At 36.3% G+C, this 18754-nt stretch overlaps 1 pseudogene; it reads right to left on the reverse strand.

Moving 5' to 3' along the window:
• Positions 1-4019: 4019 nt before the first annotated feature.
• Positions 4020-8427, reverse strand: LOC120257065 (annotated as a pseudogene).
• Between the last annotated feature and the right edge of the window lie 10327 nt (positions 8428-18754).

Raw genomic sequence — 18754 nt, forward strand, 5'->3', positions numbered from 1 at the left:
CCTTGTTCTTGCCAAGCATTCCCTTATGGCAAAAAACATATTCAAATATTTAAATTCCCATGATTGTTTGTGGATTAAGATTCTATACAGTAAATATGGGAAAATTAATTTTTGGCATGATTCTGCCCCAACTAAGTGCTCCTGGTTCTTTCATGGGCTTTGTAAGTCTGCAGTTTTTCTCAGGCATTACTTTAAGCTTAATTCTGTTAATCCAGCCAACACTTCTCTTCTCTGGGATCCTTGGTTATTTGATATTCCGATTGCTTTAAAGCCCACCTTTATTAATATGGAAATTGATCTTGATCAAATTCATTTTTCTGATCTTATTATTGGTGATCAATGGGATAATCAGGGGATTCTTTCACTTTTTTGTAATCACTATGATACTATTGATAAGAATTCTATCTCTATTGAGTATGGTTCAAACAATTAGTGGATCTGGCTTCCTAACTCTTCAACCCCTAACATTTCCTCTGCTGTTTATCATTTTTTGATTAAACAACATAGTTTTACTGATCATTGGGAGGGGTGGAAAACAGTTTGGTTGATTCCTGTGGCTCCTAGAGTCAGCCACTTTATTTAGCTTTGTTTAAGAGGTTGTCTTTCCACTTATGCTTTTCTCCATAGTATACACATTGGTCCTGATTCTCCCTGCGCACTTTGTGGCCTTCAGAGAGAAACTATTGACCATATTTTTGGTCAGTGTGCTCGTTCTCAGGAAATTTGGAACCACTTTAGTTCTTTGCTGAACACTGCTATAACTTTCAATAATGGTTTTTCTTCTGGTAATTGGGTTACTGAGTTTGGCCATTCGATGCATATTTTGGCTATCATTGCGCCTGGTGCTTGGAACATTTGGCTTTGCCGTTGCAATGCTATTTTTAAAAAAGTCCGTCCAAATTACTCCTCTATTGTGACTAGAACTATGGCTCATGTTGGAGAGTTTTCTATCATTACCAAGGATATTCTTGGCAGGAAGCTCATTTTAAACAATTTTTCAACAGCAGATGGCTGCTTCTTATTCACTCATGCAACCACCAATCACAACCTTCAGGTGTGTGCCTTTGGTTTCTTCTTTGCCAATATTAAATATGAAATCTCTTATGCAGGATGTGGATCTCAACGTTTGCTGGACAACATTTTGGATGCCATCCTTGCTATTGAAGTTGCTCTCCACACTGCTTTGGAGCTTCGGATCCTGATCACGCATATCCTCTGCGATCACTAAGCAACTCTTGATCTTATCCAGTGCTCGGACTTCACCTCTTCCTGGAGATATCAAGATCAAATCAGCAACTTGAAGTTTCTCCTGGACATGAGTAGATGCCCTCGTATTCAAGTCATCCCATCGTCTTGGGGTACCCCTGCTGCAAACCTTGCGTCGTTTGGATCTCATCGTCAATATCTCAACCTGTTCTTATCTGGCAAAGACTTACCCCATTGAATCATGAAATCTTTCTTTGATAATGGGTTTAAATTTTAAGTTCTTTAGTTTGTTTTCTTTGGTTCTGAATGTTGCTCATTTGTTTCAGTGTAAACCTTTGTTTCCTTTTGAGTTTCTTAATAAATAGCCTCTTTGTCTAAGAGGTTCTTCCCAAAAAAATAAAAAATAAAAAATACTTACATGTGTTGTGATTATGTATTTCAACTGTACCATAAACAAACACTTTAGTAATAATGAAGGGTCCTACCCATCTACAATGTAATTTACTAGGAAACAATTTTAAGCAAGAATGATAAAGTAGAATTTTATAACCAACAGAAAATTATTTTCTAAAAATTTTTTTATCATGAAAAATCTTTATTCTTGTCTTTTAAATTCTTGAAATCTCATAGGCATCATTATGAATTTCCTCCAACTCTTTCAATTGCAACTTCCTTTGTTCACTAGCCTCATCCAGAGGGATCTTATAGGACACGCAGTAGGCCTATAGTGTATTATCAAAGTGTTCCTCCAAATCTTTCTATTCGGGCTGATAGATTAATTTCTCAAGTATGGATTTTATCTCTATGTTGGACACCGTAGCTTGTGCACTTGTCTCTTGCACTAAATGGTTAATAATATCTATTATTGAAATAGATGTCATGTCACTAAGGTGTTTTATAGCATCATAAATAGTAAATTTAATAATTTCACTATCAAATTTCATGGTAAGTGAATCACTACGCACATCAATCTTTGTTGTTGTTGTCCTCAAGAATAGTCTCCCTCATAAAATAAATGTAAAGTTAGGGAATTATCTTCCTTTATATCAAGATTAAAAATCAGTAAGAAAAACTAATTTGTTAACTTGCACTAGGACATACTCTAGGACTACCTCAGGATACACAGCAAATCTCTCGGTAAGTTGGATAATGACACCTGTGTCTTTTTATTGAACTAATATTAGAAGATTTATAAATAGACAAAGTTATAACATTCACTGCAGCACTTAAATAGTTGCCTTAATTACAACATTTCTAATCATACATGGGACAGTAAATAGACCTTCGAGTCTTTGCACTTTGGGGGTAACTTATTTTGGAGAATAGTTGACACATTTTCTCCCACACTTATCCTCTCATTACCTTTTAGTTTGACTCTTTTGTGCATAATTCTTTGAGAAATTTTGTTTAGTGAAGAACTTGTTTTATAGTGTAAATTAGACGAATGTTTACCTAAACCATGTGAAAAATCTCAAGAATATCCTTATTCTCTTTCTTAGATTTAGAAAATATCTCCTGAATAGAAGGTTTAGTTACTTGAACTGTTGGATTGTCATTATTTACTACCTTAGGTTGATTGGGTTACTGTTGGTGAGCTAACACTTCTTTTTCTATCTCCTCTTCCAAGGTGTGCTACGGTTTGCACTACCACTTCTTCTGAATTCATTTAACTCTTTCTCACTTCTTAAGGTAATTGCATTATCTTGTCTTGAATTGACAATAGATTGTGAAGTCAGTTTATCTTTGAGATTCTAATCTACTAATAGTGGATGCTAGTTGACTCATTCAAGTTTCTAAATTTAAATGTTTAACCATGTCTAATGTTGAAATTGTTATTTGAAATGCATTGAGATAGATAAGAATAAAGAAAATGATTAGGTTGATAGCCCCTACTTTTTTATTTTTTATTTTTATTTATTTTTATTTTTTTGACAAGAGGAACAGACAGCCCGAAGGCCCTGCTAAACCGTCAGGGCGTACACAAGCCTTGGTGGAGCAAAAGGGGGTGGGGCCCATGTACCCATGGGTGCTGGGACCACCCGCACATAACCACCGCTCACATCTCCCAGAAATGTGCTCTCAGCCGAGAATCGAACTCACACCACTCAATGAAGAGCTCTATCGGCTACCCGTATACCAATAGACCATTTGGTCATTGGCATTATATTTACATATGCTATATGGTTGCTATATAGGGATTTAGCCATTGCATTCTTTTAAGCATTCCCTCATGTGTAACAATGAAATGAAATATAAACACACCTTCTTCTATCTATGAATCACTCTTAAATAATGATATCTTTAATGAATAGAAATGATTCCTACAAAAAGATTATCATAGTCTACCAAATTACTATTTCCTTATATGGGCTTCAGTATAAACCATAAATTAGTCACATATTCCATCTCAACAATATAAAAAGTTGTTTAATACTTCACGGAGCAAAACTCCACTTTAACCTGCCAAATTTTACTTGGTTTTTGCAACAAATATTGCGTGAAGATTAATGGCAGTAGCATAAACTAATTTCACCTAATATATCACTGTGAAATCATTATTGATTATATATGAAGAGCTGGTGCTATAGGTAAGTTAACAATACATTAATGTTGTTGGAAAAAGTATAATTAAATTATAACACAATATATGTTTCATATTAATGGCAAGGCCATCCTCTAATTTTATCATTGCCTTTTTATTTTGTTTGCTTGTTAAGCATATATTTTAAAGAGAATGAGGAGAGAGAAAGAGCAAGGTAAGATTGACACAAAGCTTCAATGTGATGTATATTGCATGTATACACATTCTAGATTTATGCTATTGCAACCATGTAATTAGCAACATGAACATCATCATCGCTGATGAACTTGCCCCAAAACCAATGGCGCTTCCACACAAGGATCATCTCCTCTATAGGCACATTATTGGTCTCCGGCAAGAAGAGCGCAATGATAATGGTCATGATCACCACCCATCAACCAAATAAGTAGAAGAGGCCAAACTTTATGTGGCATAGCATCGTAAGGAATATTTGCCCGATAATAAAGGTGAAGAACATATTCACAGACACCGTGATACTTTGTCCAGCTGATCGGATCTCTAGAGAGAATATTTCACTCGGTACAAGCCACCCTAAAGGCCCCCAAGACCATGCAAATCCAGCTACGTATACGGAAATGAAGTCCACCACCCAAGGAGTGTAGTCCATAGACACATCAACCACTCTGCTTGTTCCGAACATGATGGCTATCATTGTTCCAACAACTATTTGACAAATGAGCATTTGAATTCCACCTTGTAGAAAGAGGATCCTCCTTCCAAACCTATCCACTGTCAAGATGGAAACAAAGGCGGCAAAGACATTCACAAGGCCAGTGATGATAGCAAACATAAGAGAGGCATCATCTTCAAATCCAATAGTCTTGAATAGCACAGGTGCATAGAACATGATAATATTGATGCCCGTCAATTGTTGGAAAAAAAGGTATGAGGATTGACATGGTCAGTTGGGGCCTATACTTTCTCTTAAAGATGTTGGACCACATATGCTGGATTTTCTTGGCCTCCTCACTAGCAGTTAACATGTCATCATACTCCATTTGGATGTCTTCAATACCATGAATCTTGCAAAGCATCTCCTTTGCCTTGTCCTCATGCCCACGCTCAATAAGGGAGTTAGGGGTGTCGAGGAGAAAGAGTGAACTGAGAGTGATGATGCCTGCTGGTACAGCGGCTAGTGCAAGGCTCACACGCCATCCCCATCCTCCCTGAATCTTGGCTGTGCTATAGTTGCTGAGGTTAGCAGCAAGGATTCCAATGGTGATCATGAGCTGGAATCCAATGTTGAGCATACCTCAGAGACATGCTGAAGCCATCTCTGAAAGATAAACAGGCACAGACTGCCATACACGTTTATTAAAAACCTAATGTTAGGATCTTAATAGTATAGGTTTTTCCATCAAAATTTAGGAGATCCATTAACCTTATGAATGAACCACTTGCACACATGTATTACCTGATTAGCTGTGGACCCCGCCCTTAATTAGAACTTGCCTTAGTTGCTAATCATAGTTACTTTCCCCTTAATCCTTTGTTTTGGCTTCTTTCTTTGGAAATCTTGCGAAGTGAGGAAAACATGGAAGGATTCCCGGATCCAGTCCCATCCTTGTCACCTGGCCATATTTTCTAATCCCTTGCATTATCACTACCCTTCCTTGCTTCCTCACACCCTCTAAACTCTTCCTCATCTCCTTTGAAGCCTTAAGAGTGAAGCACCTCACCGGATCACTGTAGCGGCGACGATCAAACCGGGGAGGAGCTCTTCTTTTCGTCATCAACCTAGAGGTAATTGTTGTAGGTTGATCACGTTGTCCGGAAGTTAACTTCTCTTTCTTAAATGATGGTTGTTAGCTTGCTTCTTATGTTTGCATGGGTTGTTGTTTAAAATTTTTGGTGCTTATCCTTGCATGAAAACCCTCTACTTATGCATGTTGAAACCCACCCTTGTGCCTCTTGAGTATCTTTAGTTCTTGGTCTCCATGTTACATAAAGTTTTATTCATGGAACCATCTATATGTTTATACCATTTTGCTTGAAACCCAAGCCAAAAACCCAAGTTTTTGCATGCCTAATGAATGTTTAGTTTTGTAGTTTTGGCATGTGTGTTGGACCTTACATATTCTTGCATCCTTGTGCTTAACTTTCTATGGCATTTATATTTTTTTGTTACCAGGAATACTAGTAAACTTGATCCCCTTCTTAAACTTTGCATCCCCACTTGTTTGCATGGAAAACAAAAGACTAGAAGCCTCCAAGATGTGGCCTGGTTGCATGTCATGCTTTGATTATTTAAGCATCAAATATTAGTATATATATTTAATGCACATTGACTTGTTGGCAGCCTTTTTAAATTGGTAGCATATATATATCCACACATGTTGGTCCTGCAACCATAAGTATGTGTAAATATAGATATATATATATATATATATACATGCATGCATGCATGCATTGATCTACTACTTGTGCTAGGAGATTTATTTCCATCCTTGTTTCTCTCACCTATTGTCCTTGTTCCTATTAATCATTCTATGTTCCCTTCCCACATCATTGTTATTACCACTAGTATTAGTATTATGTTAGATCTACTTGTAGACACTTTCAAATTGTTGTTGTTTTAAGGGGGTATTTTTAGACTAGCTTAGCATGAACTTTTGTGCTTGAACTCTTCCTAGTATTCATGTATATTTGGTTGGTTTTCCCTTGGATTTTCAGGACCACCTTGAGCATCATCTTGGATCTCTTTTGAATTTAGGATCACCAAGTAAGTAATCCCTTAAACTCTTGTATTTAAATTTTGTTGTTTTGGTTTATTTTCATGAAAAATTTCTGAAATTTTGTTTGCATTTATTCTTTAAAAATTATTGTGGGAATGCCATCTATTATGTCTTGTGTTTTTAGAGGAAGAGAAGTTTCTATACTTAGTTGGAACCATAGTGCTATTATTTGCCAAAACTTATATATGTTATTTCCTTGTTACTTCCAAATATTTGGCAAAGTAATTATCCTTTTTGTAACCTTGTTTATTCCCAATAGCAAAAACTTAAGATTTATTAAGTGTTTGAATCCTTGGTCCACCTAACATCAACTTGAATTACCAATATATTATTTGGGTTATACATTTATCCCTTAAATACCCACTTGCCTTTTATGTCCTTGCCTATCTCCTTCCTAAAATTTTTAACATCCTTGTTTTTGACAATATTTTCCTTTGAAATTATTTTTTTCTAGCTATTTTTGGTTTTTAGGTGGACCATTTTTTTCTTCATTTGATGAGATACATTAGACCTTTGTATTTTTTTACAAATTTTAGTATATTATGGTATTAATGCATTTCTTTCTTGAGATTGATTCGAATAATTATTTATTGGTTTCACTATTATTTATACTTGTGTTATTTCATTTTTTATTATTATTATTATTATTATTATTAATTATTATTATTTTTTGATGAATCTTTTATTTTTCTTGAATTTTTGGGAAAATATTTGTGAAATGTTGTTATTATTTCTCCAAAGTGAGAACCGAGCTTAGGCTTGGAAAAAGTGAGTATTTCCTTTTTACATTATTTATTTATCTGTTTATTTAATTATTTACTTTTATTTTTATTTGATGATTTTTGGAAAAATACTTGTGAATATTCTGTATTCTTGGCTTGGAATTGTATCTCGAATTTTTGGTCTCCAAAATGAACAATATGCAACCACATCGCTTGGGGGTTAAACCCACGACCTTGTCGACAAGTAATTTTTGGAAAAATGAGACTGCAGATTTCAGCACCGTGTCCATTCGATGAAATAATCAACGGTCACTGTTATTCGAGTCTCGGGTCACCGAGGGTAAATAAATGATTTCATTATTTTTGGCTCTGTGTGCATCACCGAGGATAAACAAATGACCTTTGGCACTTACAGGGAATTTGGAGATGTATTCTGGATTTTGCTATCTGTTTTATCCTTTGGTTTTGATAATTCTTTTTGGCGCTATTGTTTTTCGTACAAATTTGATATTTGAACTTTTGCTTTCAGTTCGTTTGGATTACTTACTGGGCTAGTGAGCTCATGGGTTTATTTTTAAATCCTTTTTCGGATCGGGAGCGATGAAACCGAGGGATCTTAGAAGGCTTCCAGTAGATGCCTTCTTTGGAATTATGTTCTGTGGCTTATGTATTTGCATTTGTTGTATTATTGTGTAAGAACCTCCTTGTAGGTCGTACTGTATTTCATTCGCCTTTGTATTTGGGTTTGGTTGTAAACCTTCAGTTGTACTCTTATTTAGTATTTTGTCAGTTATTTTCTACTCCTAGTCTGTGTTTAGGTTTTGAGGCCTTGCAGGTTCACTGGGCCCCGCCTTGTGGGTCTGCGGCCGTTTGTCAGCGCACCAGGTTCGGGGCGTGACATTAGCAATGCCAGCACCAACTCCGAGCAGAAGACAACCAAGATGAGCATGAACATGTTCTCTGTAGCACCATTGATAGCGGAACCAATCCGAAAGGTAATACAATCACCAAACATGGACCATTTCCTACCAAAAACTCCTGTCACTGTGGTTGCAAAGAATGAAGCAACCAATGCTGCCACATAAAGTGAGGATGTGAACAGTGTTAGCATCTGTGAGTCAAATTTCCAATATTGGTTGGTGCTATGGTTTTCATTCTCCATCTTATATATGTGAAATGACAGAGAATGCTAAACCAGAAAGTTCAGTATTCAATCTGATACAAGTTGAGAAAACACACTCAGAGAAAACACAAATAGTAAGCATATCGCCCATTTGGAGACCAAAATATTCAGATACAAAAAAAAATATTTACAAGGTACAAATATTCAGAAATCACCAAATTCCTCCGATTCCCAAGTCCGCAGAAAATAAATTAAATTTCAAGATCCCACTATTGGGGGAATTAAAATATACGGAAATTAAAGATTAAGTAAACAAAACATTTAAAATTATTTAAAATACTAAATTCTCCAAACTAAAGTAAAACAAATTTACAACTAAATAAATAATAGACATAATTTAAGCGGCATCATACCAACGTCTAGATTAAGTACTACGATTCAAAAACATTTAATATAGTCATCTAAAAGAAATCACAATACTAGTATAAATAATAAATCAATAACCAAAACAAAGTGAAAAGTAATCATTCAATTAAGACAATTGAATAAAAATATCTAAACATACATATTCAAAAATAATAATTTCAATATTAACAAAAATAACAGATATTCAAAATAAAATAACAAAATACTGGACAATTATTTTACCGAATAAAATAATTTCTCAAATACTAAAAATACAGAGTTACCGGTGGATTACTTATAATATTCATAGCAAAATAGTTTTGTAGGGCAAATTCAGAATTTTCAAAATATTCAATTCAAATACCCAGAATCACCGAAAATACTAATGTAGAGTTTCTAAAACATGCCAAACTTTATAATCCAAATATGATCAAATATTCCTTTAAACAAAAAGTTGCGAGCTCCCACTCCTACGAAATTTTAAATATAGAATCAAATAATATTAGAACTTTTGAAATTAAAACTTGTCAAAATAATAGGTGCGGATTACTTACATCGAAAATACTCTACTCCAAGACACAATGCGAAGACCCAAAGCCACTTCTCAAGTGGTCCTATAACCCAAAGATTGGCAACCATTACAACTCAAGAAAGAATGAACCAATCAAAACATAAAATGAACAACATAAACTAGGGCTGTTGGTTATCATCAAGGCAACTACCTAAGATCACCTAAGGACTACAAGGTCACTTTCAAATGCAAAAACACACATTCTAAGGCTGCAAAATTTAGAAGGTGAGTGTGTTCTTCTAAGCATGCACTAGTTGGCCCTTAAGCATGCTTGAAAGAAACAAGAAGACATGCAAAACAACTAATTTACAAGCATAAACCTTAGGTTTCTAATGAGTTCAAAAACATTAACAGGCTGCAGTTTTTCATGCAAGAATATGCCCATATAAACACTCAAATGGATGCAGTTCTTGGTGTAAATATAAGGATATATATATATATAGTACAATATCATAAAACCAAAGAAAGTCAAAACATAAAGAGGATGTATTTAACACTCTCAAATTCAAGGCTAAAAACTTAAGCATGCTCCTACAAAATCATTACTTATAAACCCACGAATGGTTGGAACCTAGGATTTACACCTAAGTTTAAGAGTGTGTAAATGCTAAAGGTTGCACTACAAAATTTTGAGCATGTGCACAAATGAGCATGAAAACAACCCATCATAAGGGGTATTACCATTACCTAAACTACCAACCTAAAAAGTTAACATTTTCCAAAATATATATGCAAGCATTAAAAAGGGCACTAAAACAAGAACAACAACATGCTGAAAGGCAATACTATCAAGTAGAAGGAAGACTTACTTGGTGTGATGACTAGGAGGAACTACAATATCAAGGTGGCAGCCATCAGGAGAGAAGCAAGGTTTCTCTTGAAGAGAGGCTTAAAGAGAGAAGTGGCGACCAACCCTGGCTTATCCGCTCACAAGCTTTCAAGAAATCCAGTGACCATAATGATCAAGTATTGCAAAGAAGGGGAGAAATCACCAATGGATTTGCATCTTGAGAACAAGAATGCCTTAGTTTGGATCAAAACATGCACTCCATCTACTTTCACTCTCTTAAAGGACTGTACTCTCTTCTTGCTAAAGAGCTCTAATATGGAGAACTTTCTCAGTTGTCTCCAATGCTCGCCGAACGTTCGAAGGTCGGAAGTTTTTCGATCCTAGAATCTCTCTCTCTCTCTCTCTCTCTCTCTCTCTTACAAAAAAATTGGTAGCATATGGGGTGGGTTGCCAATGGCTTTTGGCTCAACATGTGACCAACAAGATGACAACAAAGAGTCCACAAAACAAGGCTTTTGCATGGGAAAAAAAATGCTAGGAATCTAACTTCAAATATGGTTTGCAAATGAATGGAGACAAAAAGCTGGGGCCCACATTTCCATCTTCCCGCACTCTCTCTGATGGGCAAGCCGAGACCATCCCCAAAGATCACTGCTATCCTCTCCTTCTCCCTCTCCTCCGCCTCCAAGAGCTCCCTTGCCCAATCCCCAACCCTAGCCCCCAAGAGACCCCGACTCATCCCCAATATCAACCCTTCTCTCCATCAGAGATTTCTCAGCAAGCTCTTCGAACCATCAAATATCTCCTCTAAGTCTTCAAAGCCTAACTCGAACTCCCCAAGTACACACCGCCGAGCTCCGTGTTCTTGATCTCAAATCCAAGCACCCCGATGTAATCCTCATGGCGGAAGTTGGCTACAAGTATCGTTTCTTTGGAGATGATGCTAAAATTGCTGTGAAGGTCTTAAGGATTTTTGCTCACATGGACCATAACTTCCTCAGTGCCAGTTTCCCCATGTTCCTGTTGAATTTTCATGTGCAGCGACTTGTCAGAGCTGGGTACAAGGTCGGGGTGGTGAAGCAAATGGAGACAGTTCCGATCATGGCTCACGAGGGGAACCGCCTTGGGCTTTTTGCCAGGGGATTGTCAGCTTTGTATTCAATGGTGACGATTGAGGCTGCAAAAGACATGGGAGGAGGAGGAGGAGGAAGAGGAGGGGAGGAGGGGCCAGGAGGAGAGGATACTAACTATCTTGTTTGTGTGGTGGAGAAAGAGGTTGTCATCCGGGGCAGGAGGAGAGGGTAATAACTATCTTGTTTGTTGTTAGGGTTGGAATGGTTGTAGTAGAGGTTTCGAGTGGTGATGTGCTTCATGGGGGTTCAATGATATTGTGATGAGGTCGGGGCTGGAAGTTGTGATTTTGAGATTGACTCCTGTTAAGATTCTTTTGGGAGAGCCATTATCTACAACAACACAGAAGGTAAGTGCTACCTATTTTCCTTACTGTGTGATTATCATGAATTGCTTAAAAATTTTACTCTACAGTACAGTTAATACTGTTCAACTTTAGAAAATGTGGCAAGGATAATTTTACCTAGATAATAGCTTTTGCTGATGTTTTTTATAGCATGATTATCATTTGCGATAAACTTCCAGAGTGGTTTATGATGGTGCAGATGTGCTTTGTTGCAAAGGTTATAGTTGAGCTCATTATTCTAAATTCTTCAAGTGTTAAAGAACAACTTTGATGGTTCAGCAGAAGGATCCTTACTACAGGTCATGAACCATACTATCACACCATTTGGTTCTAGGCTTCTTAAACACTGGGTAAGTTATGATGGTCTGAAAGCATAGGAAACACACACATATGAAATTGTTTTTGTGGAATGCGTATTGTAGATGTAAATGGTTTTATGATCCTTGTGTAACTTCTAAAAATGCACCCTCTACTATCAATAGCCACAAAATCTTGGGAGAACTCTATAAATGGTTATTTAGCCAATCTCATGTGCTTATGGCTTGTTTGGTGCCTGGAGCTTACTTACATGTAACTTCCAGTTTCTTTTGTTTGGTTTGATGTTAGTATCCTACTTACATGTGAGTGAATATTCACGAAAAATAGTGAAAATGCTGAATTTTAACTTAAGGCTAATTTGGCTGCGAATCAAAATACTGCATTTCTAGACTATTATTGGTTTATAAATGATTGAGCCACAGTTAAGCTGATTATGTATAGACTTAGCCCCAAGATCACAGTATTCTTCTAAATACAACTAAACAAACCAAAAAAGAAAAAAAAAGAAAAAGAAAAAGAAACTGGCACAGGCCACACGTAAAAGTCAATTTAATTGACTTTGTACTAGCTGAGTTAGGCCTCTGCCATGATTACGTCAGACCTTAATAACTTATTTCGTTATAAATTCAAGTGAACCTGTTAGTGCAACTGCACTATTATTGGTATGATTTGACACATAGTCAAGATGACTTGGCAATCTATGTGACATGGCAAAATTGATGACATGGAGAGTATGGTGACATGGCAAGGAGTCTTGGCTTGCAATGCAAGACATCTTGAAGATCTAGGTGGAGTTATTCAAGACCATATTTAGTAGATGTGATTGAAGACTAAATATGGAATGAAGACTAATTGAAGATATGATTTGAAGAATCATTGAAGTCTATTGAAGGCAAGATTTGAGGACCAAACTTGGGTGAATTGAAGATCAAGTTTGGAGAATCTTTGAAGACCAAATTTAGGTGGATTGAAGACTAAGTTTGGCAAGTTTCATGGAAACAAGGACGTGCGCCCCTTGTGAGGGGACTGTGTGATGAGGAACTGAGGAGGTAGGCTAGTTGCCGGGCAGTCGGGATCGGGAGATTTGGCTGCATCGACTCGGACTAAGCATGACCGGGAGGTTGATGGGTCTTGAGGTCATCCGCAACGTAACCAGAACTCAGTCAAGTCAGTAGTCAGGGCCATGTTGCAATTCATGTTACAACAGGAGTTGCAACAGCTAATTTTGCCAGGTTTTTAAATTAGTAGCCATGGAGATTCTTAAAGAGGTATGTGCTATATTTAGGACGTTGAGGCATCTATATAAGCTACCTTGCTAATAGATTGTAAGCGTGACTCTTGGGTGTCTCTTGGAGGAGAGTGGGTGAGCACTAGACAATCTAGAGAGGGTAGTGATCTTCATTGTTTGAGAGTGTGAGTGACAAGTGTTTGTACTCATGTATTTTTACCTCTTTTAGTGGATTGTTTATAATTAATTGATGTTTATTGTGAGTTCCAACCTTGAATGCTCGATTGTATGAACATTTCCCCTAGAGTGACACTAGGGTTGAGAGTTCTTGTTGGTAACCTTGTGAGTGAGTGACACACCACGAGTGTTAGACAAAGCTAGGTTGGAGAGGATTGAGAGGGTGAGTCGAGAGGTACAGGAGCGTCCCCTTTCTCCTTCGACGTGATAGATTCTACCTCCGTTCCTCGAGTTCTTTGTGGACATAATAGAGTGAATGGTCTAAGGGATAACCCTCCGCTGGGGCTTAGTTGCGAATGCAACACAGTGAAGCGTTGAGGTGATCTTAGTATCTAGGGCTTAATCGTGGTTAGGGACCTTCCATCTGGACCAAAGGGTTAGGTCTATAATTAGGAAGAGATTTATCACTTGGAATCCCTAGAGCTCATTGCAACTCTATGGGAGTGCTAGGTGTTGAGATTGTTCGATTTCTCCTGCGGGACATGTATAGAGTTAGGCATAGTTGACCTTAGATTTGGGACTATGTAATGAAGGATTTCCACGACTCACTATTGCATTGATTAGGAAGCATAATAGAGGGTTCTTGCACTTGAAGCGATCGTCCTAGGCGGAGCATTATCCGAGTACCCCATCTTTATCGATTGCCTTACCTTCTCCTTCACTCGTGCTCTCTTACTTGTTGATTTTACTTTTGAGAATTGAATCATTGTCACACTTATCACTATTGATCTTTCACATAGCTAAGAAGCGGATTAAGTGTTTTTATTTCCTACTCCCTGGGATTCGATACCCGCTCATCCGGGATTATTACTTTGACAAACCCGTGGACTTGCGGGATATACGCAAGGGGACCTTATCACCCTCAAACACCAAAAATCCACCAATTGAAAAATTATCAAAATACCCCTGTTAGGGTCTGTCCCATTTTTTCCAGAAAGGCACAGGCTAGCTCCTTAATACTCCCCGCATCATTTCCTCCAAGTTGAACATAATTCGCCCTTGAATTTTCATTATCTAAGGAATCACCGTAGTAGGGTACCAAGTGCTTGAAGTTGAACACATCTGCCGTCCGAATATGGCATGGTAGCTTAAGTCAGTAGGCATTAGGGTTGATCTTCTCAATGATTTCTGCCGGCCCAATCTTCTTGGAGGACAACTTATTGTACTCCCCCACAAGGAACTTCTCTTTGGTCAGGACAGCTGACACAGCGAGATAAGGTTGAAGACTTATTTAATCTGAGAATGCCCAAGTCAACAACAAAGTAACAAACCTAAACCCTGTTTAGTCTTAAAAATACGCAGGGATTTAGAGGAAAAAAAACACTTTTATTTCATCAAAATCAACAACTCAACTTAGCCCAAGGGCTTACAATAAATAGACCAAAGAAATTTAGTAAAATAACCCTAAAAAGAAGACAATTTGAAAATTTGCCAAAAACGGCATGTTTTCAATTTACAGCAAGAAAATAAAATACTTAATGTAATAAAGTTAATGCCCAAAATCAGCAGATAAAATCCGAGATTTGTAGTCAAATATATAATCAAATCAAATCTTTCCTAAATGGCAAAAATCTTTTGTTTTCGAGGGCAAGATGATGGAATTCGGCCAAAAACTGGCGTGACTCACAAGCAAAGCTAGTGATTTGTGCTCGTTGATCCGTTTTCCATCAAGTGAGACCCTCAAAACACCAAAAATCTACCAATTGAAAAATTACCAAAATACCCCTGTTAGGGCCTGTCCCATTTTTTTCCGTAAAAGGCACTGAGTTAGCTCCTCAATATGTCCCGCATCAGTGGGACTTTGGAAATACAATTTTGAAACATACAATTATTGCATAAACTTTCTGAATTAATGTAAAATTTAGGGTTGAAGTGACTAGTAATGTGGCATATCAAAGTTATCATATTGGTAAGTATTAGTCATGTCATTTATTCCTTTGGATGAACATAAACAAAAAAAGTCAAAACATAGGAATCATATTTAACATTTTTGAAAGTACAAGAACTACATGGATGCAAAATACACTTGAAGGCTTGATATTCAACATTAATTTTTCCCGAACAATTTCATTTGTATTAAGCTCATGTTGTTTGTACTTAATTATCAATGGTTGTTTTACAGTTACAGCAATTGTAGGTGCGTAGACCAGAGGGACTTCACAAAAGCCTTTCTAGTGTAAATGGCTCCCCTTACCTTGCTGATATATTTCTTAAATCCATGACTTCCATTTTTAGATATTCAGAAAGTGAGACCTTGATTATGTTTTGTTGTAAAAAGTAGTTATCTTTTTTTTTCCTTTTTGTGAAAGGGCGGACATCATTAATCAGGTAAATGGAATTAATGCATGTATTTCTAGCTACTGTGAAATTTATATTTTTCCCTTTCTTATTATGTTGCTAAAGCGTATGCAAGGAAAAGGTATGCTCTTTTCTTGGGTATACATCAATGGCCGAGTATTTGATTTTGTTGGATTGAATTTAGTCCAGATGGATTTATGTTGTATCTTTCCTGTTTCTTTTGTTGGGTGTTTTAAACAAGGGATTAGATCTCTTCTTATTTGGTTAAAGTTTTTGGATAGGCATTATACTATAGTTATTTTTCATTTTGAGCATTGAATTTCAATTGTATTATTTTAGTCACCCAATTTTAATTTGTTTTCACTGGGAGAGTACTGAGAGGATTCTAAAGAGAATTTAATGATATTTATGCCAGATTTGATATTTCAACACCAGCGTATCCGTCATCTGCATATGTGGATATGACACATAATTAAATAGAGCCACGTAGTCATTCTTATTGACTAGTTTGTTGGGCCAAGTGGCATATGTCATGCCAATAAAAGTGGCATGTGGCCCTCTTTAATAACGTCTCGTGTCTGCGTATGCAAATAGAGGGACAACTTGATGTTAACGTGGCAAAACTAGTATACATGTTATCAAATTTTTTATGGAATTCTCTTGGTATTCTCTCGGTGAACACAAATTAAAATTGAATACCAAAATAATACAAATTAAAGTTCAATATTCAAAATGAAAAAAATGAACATAGTATGATATACACTCAATGTTTTAACACCTCTTAATTCTTTATGAGGTTTGAATAGAGAAAGGAATGGGTTAAGAATGTTTATTTTTTGTCTGATATTTTTATGTTCTTATTGGATATGAAATATTCATCTGAAAAATATTGTTGTGTTGATTATAATTAGGATATTTGGCATATATACGCCTACATAAATTGGCAATTGCACATATGCCTATATATATATATATAATCACACACACACATTTATATATCTTGATATTAATTTATGTATAATACATGTTTAGGACATATACATATATGAATACATAAATCCATACATGTCCACACACATAAATACATCTACATAGACACACAGGTGTACATATATTTAATACATACTACACCAATTTTTAGTTTTTAGAAACACTTTTATAAAGGTAGTTATTAAAAACCATCTCTATTATGTGTATAATTTTTTTTAAATAAATTACAGCTGGTTTTAAAAAACCCCACAAATTAAAAACAAACCTCTCTCTCTCCATTCACTCACTCACACTCACACACACTCTCGCTCTTTCTCTATCTTTCTTCACCACTCACTCTCACGATCTTCGCTGCACTGACGATCACCTCCACCGATTTGCTGTGAGATGCTGATCTTCATCACAGCGCCGCACCACCGCCGGTGAGTCCTAACCCCCGCGAGAGAGGCATTCTCATCCCAAGGATTTTTTTTTTTTTAGGGTTTCTTCTCAATTGATATGCTATTGAGCTTAATTACGGCTTGAAGGTTGAGGTTGTGGTGTCTAATGTGGAGGTGGAGGTTGTTGGGAGGAGGATGGTGGAAAGGAGGAGGGGAGGAGGAGTGATGATGGGAGATATTTTGTTTTTTTGGAGGATGGTGTTGATGATGGTGTGCGAATTTGGGAGGAAGTGAATTAATAGAGGATCTTAATGTTATTGATTTATCTTTAATTGTTCATGGGGTTGTATGTAGAGGAGTTGTGAATAAGGATGAGGTTGAGAGAAGGATGGTCACTTGTGTTATATTGTCAATGCTCTAGAAGGAATTAAGAGGTAGTGAAGGAGGGTCTTGACTACTGGAGGGTTGAAGGTTTCTGTAATCATGGAGTATTTTGTTATTTATTTATTTTTTTAATAATGAGTAAGCAAATTTTAGATGGTATTATTGATAACAATTATTCTTCAGCGTGTTTGACTTGTTTGTTTGTTGTGATTAGTCTGTGAGAGAGAGTGAGTAGTGGAGAGATTTGATCTTCTCATTGAGAGAGAAACTTGCCCAAAGCCTTCACAACTGTGCATTTTATTAAAAAAAATTAACTTAGAACCATATAAATGTGTTATCGGTTTAAAGAACAAGCTAACCAAAAAGATAAATTAATTAACTTAGAACCATATTTTTTAAGCATATTTAGTTCCATACAAATGAAATATATGATTTGTATATTGTGTACCAAAGAAGAAATCTATGTGAGCTTGATTTTGGGTTTTTGATTTATTTAATTAATTAAATTGCTCTGAATTTCTAATAAAACATGGTTATAACTATGAGATGTTATTGCATGTGCAGCTTTTTACTGATGCTGGACAGTATGTGATTCGCTTTGGCAACCCTGGTTCAAGTCCTCCATTTGGCCAGACTTCTGTTGTAAGTGCTTTCGATTTTACTCTTAAAATATAGTTTTAACCATGTTTTATTAAATATCATTTTTGAAACAATGTTCTTGATTCTTCTTTTAGATCTCAGAATTAGAAGTTACCTGCCCTTTGTCTTTGACTGAAAGAGTTGTGGTTGTTGCTCTTGCTGTGTCTCTAGACACTGACTGTTTCTCCAAGGGCGGTGGCTGGTGAGCCTAGTTATCTTATTTCATAATATTTGCATTTATTTGTTTTCTTTTCTTTTTAGTGTGTTCTCTTAATCATATTTCAGTTTGCAATTTCTCATATTGTTGTACAAGCATGGAATGAATGCTTTGAAGGTTCTTATATTACTTGTGCATCATTTTGTTGACCTTTGTTTGAATGCCAAGAACTTAATCCATGAGAGTTATAAGGTTTTTTTCCTGTCACATTTGTTGTGCCTCTTTTTTTTTGTTAATTGGTTGGTTTCTACTATTGTTGTCTTGAATTTGGTCATATATGATTCTTGTCTGTTAGTTTTTTATACCAAGCTTCATTATTTTTGCTTGCATATAGTGATCCTTTTTATGCTAAGTTTTAGATAGTTTAGGCTTTGGTGGTTTGTTTAATTGAACAAGTAATCCAACTTAGTTTACTTTGGTTGTGGATGGATC

Source organism: Dioscorea cayenensis, chromosome 1, assembly GCF_009730915.1.
Source record: "Dioscorea cayenensis subsp. rotundata cultivar TDr96_F1 chromosome 1, TDr96_F1_v2_PseudoChromosome.rev07_lg8_w22 25.fasta, whole genome shotgun sequence".
Lineage (NCBI taxonomy): Eukaryota > Viridiplantae > Streptophyta > Magnoliopsida > Dioscoreales > Dioscoreaceae > Dioscorea > Dioscorea cayenensis.